The 6,127-nt window shown below is 37.4% G+C and overlaps 1 protein-coding gene across 1 annotated transcript in view; it reads left to right on the top strand.

The window, feature by feature from the left end:
• The window catches only part of LOC123752354 (uncharacterized), a 133,023-nt gene extending 132,777 nt beyond the window's left edge, over nt 1-246 (top strand). Inside the window, exon 6 of the mRNA XM_069333851.1 lies at nt 1-246. This exon is cut by the window's left edge and continues 186 nt beyond it. The gene's annotated coding sequence lies outside the window, so the exon portion shown is untranslated.
• Nucleotides 247-6,127: the final 5,881 nt, after the last annotated feature.

Genomic DNA, 6,127 nt, shown 5'->3' with positions numbered 1-6,127 from the left:
ACAAGAACACTGTTGCCAGATCAGATGTCGATACTGGTGTACATAAAGTATTGGAAAATCTTTAATAAGAATATACCCATGTCTGTTTCAGCTGGTAGTGTGCTTGTCAAAACCTAAGGGGTGATTTTACTTGTCATCCTTAATTATAATTCAGGGGCCTGACGGCCCAACAATCATATTTTACTCCTGAAAGGATTTTTTAATTTATATTTCTGTGACATATATATATATATATATATATATATATATATATATATATATATATATATATATATATATATATATATATATATATATATATATATATATATATATATATATATATATATATATATATATATATATAAAATATTATATATTAATATATGGGGTTTGTATGTGTGTGTGTTTAAAAAAATCAGTTGATTGCTTAACAATAAAAGGTGGTTCTGCTGCGCAGTGCAGAACAGCACAATGCCCCACAATGAGGCATTATGCTGTTCCTGCCATCCTGTAATCATAGTGTTAGGGGGCTGCACAAGACCTATTGGATAATGCGAAATAATTTGTATAATAATTCATTGTGTAAGGGGACAGTACGCCAGAGTGTATTCATTCACGTTAGGCTTATATCGGAGTCACCACCCCCCCACCCCCCGCCCCCAAGATTGATTTACTGACCCCGCCCAGGATTTTTTTTTACAAATATCTCCAGTTTGCTGGTGATTGTAACCTTTCCGCCGCCGCCCACTGGAAAAGGTGAGAATTATTACCATATACAATCATAACACTGACTCACCAAATATGTAAGTTGCTTAGCTTAGATTGGAAATTGTAAATGTGGTCGTTTTCGAACCAATTGTTAATGTAATAATTAATTAAAGGGTGTGAGTAGCTTAACAAGACTGTAACTTTCTAACCCTTCGTTTCCAAATTCTTTACTGGCATTACACTTTTTGATAGTGCCCTTAATGGCCGCCTATACTCAATTTAAAAAAAATAGCAACATATATTTTAATGTTATTATGTTATTATCTCTTTCCTTCAGTACGATATATTAATCATTATTAATAGAACTAAACAAGTAATACACATTCCTAGAACAGACAATAATAAAATGAAACACCTGAAAGTTTAACATCCATTACAAAAATAAGTTACAGCACTTACAATGTTTATGTCATTTGTTTCTCCATTCCAATCATTGTGAAGGGTGATGTTGCCTTTTATCTACCAGCTTCTTTATTCTTGGTTCTGTTACAATGAAAGTGCACCGTAGGTTTATTTTATTTTTATATTTACAATTTTATTACAATATTTTGGTTTTATGTGGAGTAGGCGAGAGAAAGATGCCTCACTAGAACTGGCTTGCAAATGGGAGGCAGCGGCAAAGTGCTAGGTCACATAGGTTAGGGTCAGAAGCTGCATCTGATGACCCAAAGACAGTGAGAGATTCAGCTTCTAACTTCCCCTTGGCTCCTGAATCTTCCTGAAGCCTCAATTTCTCTGTCAGAGCATCATCATTGTCTTCAGGTATAAGATTTACTGGAGGAGTGAATGGGGCCCTTAGCAGCTGGGAAGTTTGGCTCTGAATGTCTGGGAAGTATCTTATAAGTTCCTCTTCAAAAGTCTCAAAATAAACGTTTAGCTATCAAATTTTGTGTAACATTCTCGCGTTCCTCTGTAACTTGTGAGACAGTTTACAGAGGAATGTGACACTTATACAAAATTTGATAGTTTAACGTTTATTTTGAGGCTTTTGAAGAGGAATATAAAGGTACTTCCCAGACATCCGGAGCCAAACGTCACAGCTACTAAGGGGCCCCCATTCACAACCCCAGTGACACCTATACCTGAGGACAATGATGATGCTGACAAAAATAACGAGCTTGATCTCTTCTCTGAGCTCAAATACACGATGGACAACATTTTCTTTGCACATTCAGCAAACTACAGTGTGGGAAAAAGGGGTTTCATAAAGTTCATCCATATCATGATGGAGTTTCTTAAAAAGGTCTGTGTAAGGAGCAATTCCTTGTACAATGTTCACCGTCTTAATAATGGTATTCAGTGTGTCAAAGAATTCTCAGGGTAGTGTTTTAGACGTCAGTGCTTACCTGTGGACCAGGCAGTGAAGAGGAATAGCAGTTGGAGCTTTAAGGAGAACTCTTGCCACAAAAGCCTGACTGAGAATCTGGCAAGGCTGGAGCCCCATCCGTCCATATCCCACTGAGATTTTTCGAACGCTTACCTCCTTTAGGAGGTGGACCTCAAACAGAAAGGACTTCGCAAGCAGCTTTAGCAGCTTATACTTTAACCTCGAAACCATAGGATGGTGGGAGCAACCGCCGGAATTCACTGAGGGTGAAATCCCTATCACGAGGTCGTCGACCTCCTCCTAGCGCAGGTGCAACTAAGTACGGGTAGATCCTAGGTTCTCACATCAAATTTGATTTGATGTGTGGCGCTATGAATTGAGTTTCGAATTCCCCAAGAGCAGCCTTCATTAAAAAGATCACATTATTAGACAATCGTACAAAGCAGACCATGGGTGGAACAAGAATGGTTGAAAGATTGACATCAAAGATCGTTTTCAATAACAATAACAAGTTTATTAACAAAGAGACTAAACTACTACAACATCGAGTTTACGTTACGTTAATTTCCATCCAGTGGCACTTTAACAACAGCTACTTAACAACCTCAAAATAGGAACGACTCATGTTAATTGCTGTGTGGTTGAATACTGAACTAATCTGAACACAGGTGTGCCCACTGACGATGCAATATTGCAAATAATTCACAAGAATAAGTTGACACAACAGTAGGTGTTACGTTATGTTAATGTCCATCCAGTGGCACTTGTCTTACTGAAGCGATCATACGAGTCATAAATACTCATACTCCGCCCAAGTAAAACAGAAACAAACAACATTTAGTGGGGCCAGCCAGAGGCTCAGGGCCCACGCAGGAATATCCGTGAAAAAAGTGGCACTTGTAAGACAGCTATTCAATAGCCCATCGAGAAATAACAACAATCTTCATCTTGTGGTCACTTCGGGATGACTAAATTAACTAATTGAACAATTGTGCCCACTGGTAACACAAGCTTGCAATCAATATATCTCACGGCCCTCCCAGTGAGCTATAATCACTATAATCACAATCTTATTGGCCCTCGCAGCCATTCCAGCGAGGTACCTAAGTAACTAGGTGGGTAATCCAACACTGATAGCCCCCTATCACAATCTTACATTAACACTTTTTGCGACTCCCTGCTAGAAGTTGTAAATATAAATAAAGCTAGGCAAGATAGGGTCCTGAGACACGTCTCCAGTAATCCCCAAGTTACTTTAACTCTCATCTCCAGAGACGATAATCAAACAAATTGCCTTAATCAACTACTAAATTGATTGTGTGATTAATTATGTTAAGTGACTGTCAACAGCAGTCAGCAACAAAGTACTCTACATTAATCACAACACTTGTCTCCCTCGGACTACAAATCAATAATAGTACTCTACATTAATCACAACACTTGTCTTCTACAAACAAGTCAAACTGTTAAATAATAACTCGTTATCTCATATTTGCATCACACTTGACCCCTCAAGTATTCAGTGAGTAATTCCCAATTACTGTAGAACAGACAACTAATTAAATCCCAATCGAGTTACGTTAACTAAGCTTACCACTCTCTTTTGGTATCTTCTCCACAGACTATGTCAAGTTTTATTTTAATGAGCATTAATTATCCCAATTAACCCAGAGCAATATTATTACTGTTTAACGCAACAGTAAAATGTGTACTTGGATGAAAAAACGATTCTTCGTGGCAGGGGATCGTATTCCAGGGACCATAGGATTAAGGACTTGCCCGAAACGCTACGCGTACTAGTGGCTGTACAAGAATGTAACAACTCTTGTATATATCTCAAAAAAAAAAAAAAATTAATTACCCCTTAATGTATGGGTTTGTATGAATATGTTTGCCATTAAATTTTCGTTTTTTCTAATAGGCACAGTGCCTATTTGAGAAAACGGCAATGTATTGTAACTTAGAGGAGAGACCATTGAGTTGGTGACACAACGAGGGTAATAGCCCACTCTACACACTCTTGTGTTGGCCGTGATCATGATTCTACATTTATATGCATATGTCTGTGTATAGAATTTTATTCCGAACACTATACAAACAAAAAAAACGATGTGAAACAAGTATAAACTTGAAAAAACATGAGCAAAGTAAAAACTTTTTACGCTCACGGGTACAAACACGCGTAAGATTTTATACGCCGCAAATTTATTTGACGCTCTGTTGGCCAATTCTACCCATGTTCTTATAGAACTTTCTATTGCGAACACATTGCTATAAAAATGAAATACGTAGCTCGAGAAATAATGTCAGGGCAGTGAAATAAGTATAAACTTTCAAAGCGCTGCATCACAACAGTGTCGTCGCTGCTGAAATCACGGCTAACGCTTCGCCCAGTTCCCACACTCGTGCGGAACATAATTTAACATTGATAGGCATATTTCTGGGTGGGGAATTTTATTGCGAGTTCATTGATATCAAAATAAGCGCTGTAGGATGACTGTGAGGCTGGCAACAAACGAAAGAGTATGAACATTTACTTCCTGTTTGGGTGTCACGGCGAGTCATCTTCGTGTTTATTTACTTCGTGGAGGGATAGCAAATGCTTTGGTGACATTTTATGCATATGATCTTGTAGAGAATTTTATTGCCAACGCATTGATACCAAAATAAAAAACGTAGCTCGAGAATTGATGTTAGGAGCGTGAAAAGATTATACACTTTTTTGTATTTTCGCTTAAGCCCCCAGAACGCCGCGCGCACAGGGCACTTTTTTTTTCATGAGTGCCGCGCCCACTAAAGTGTTATCACTTTCGCAGGTATATGTCACTTGAACGTGACACACTTTTTTCTCTTGAATGCACCCAAACACCGCGCTCAAGCGTCATTTGAGCAAATATTTCTATAAAATCCAATTCATATCCGATCGACTTGGGGATTGTATACATGTTTGCCATGAAATTTCCGTTTTTTTTAAAAACCACATTGCCTATTTGAGAAAACGGCATTGTATTGTATCTTCGTGGTATGACTATTATATTGTTGACACAACGAGTGTAATCGACGTAGTTTTTTATTTGGTGCTGGTCTAACACATCCTTGTGTGACATTAAAAATGAAATTTGGGTGAAATTCCCAAGAAGAGAGAGTTCGCCTGACTCAGAGGTGGATTCTCCATCCACACCATAACCCCTCTCCTCCTTCCCACCTCCCCATCGTCTCCCTCAAGCCAGCAACTACTCTTCATAAGGTAAAGTAAATATTAAAACACTACAACAAAACATTTATATTTACATGTGCAGTATTATATTTACATAAAAAAAGTCTTACAAGTATGGATGTTTTTGGGAGTGGAACAGATTAAATTTATTTCCTTTATTTTAAATGAGGAAATTTGTTTCTTAAGACGAGATTTCCAGGTAACGAGCTCGGTGCCAGAACGGATTAAATTCGTTAATAGAGGTTCCACTGTATATATATATATATATATATATATATATATATATATATATATATATATATATATATATATATATATATATATATATATAGATATATATATATATATATATATATATATATATATATATATATATATATATATATATATATATATATATATATATATATATAGGGGGGTACCACCACTGGTGCAATTATAGGGACCCACAGCCTCAGAGAAGGGAACACAGAGCACTCAGGGAAAAACTTGACATTTAACTCTGAATACGAAAGAGTGTTCACTTCTCCTACCACCCCCTTTTTTTTATTTATTATGATGTACACTTTATTATGCAAGGTTATACAGTTACATATCTGATTTTATACAAAAAATAAACATTAAGAGGACACAAGAAAAAGTTCGCTTCCTAGAGGCTGTAGATTCTGTAGATCCTCGAACTCCTCCGACGCCGGGCAGGAACCGAGGATGCAGCGGGCATTTCCCCTCTGGATCGCGACACTGAGGCGCTGAAAGAGAAAACTTGCTGCTCTAGGGTCTCTTGTGGTGTCAATGAGCTTGGAACCAAGATCCTTAAGAAACCTTCTTGCACT

This window comes from Procambarus clarkii, chromosome 30 (genome assembly GCF_040958095.1).
Source record: "Procambarus clarkii isolate CNS0578487 chromosome 30, FALCON_Pclarkii_2.0, whole genome shotgun sequence".
NCBI classification, from domain to species: domain Eukaryota; kingdom Metazoa; phylum Arthropoda; class Malacostraca; order Decapoda; family Cambaridae; genus Procambarus; species Procambarus clarkii.
The sequence above is the reverse complement of the archived record's forward strand: the minus strand, read 5'-3'. Positions and strand labels throughout refer to the sequence as shown.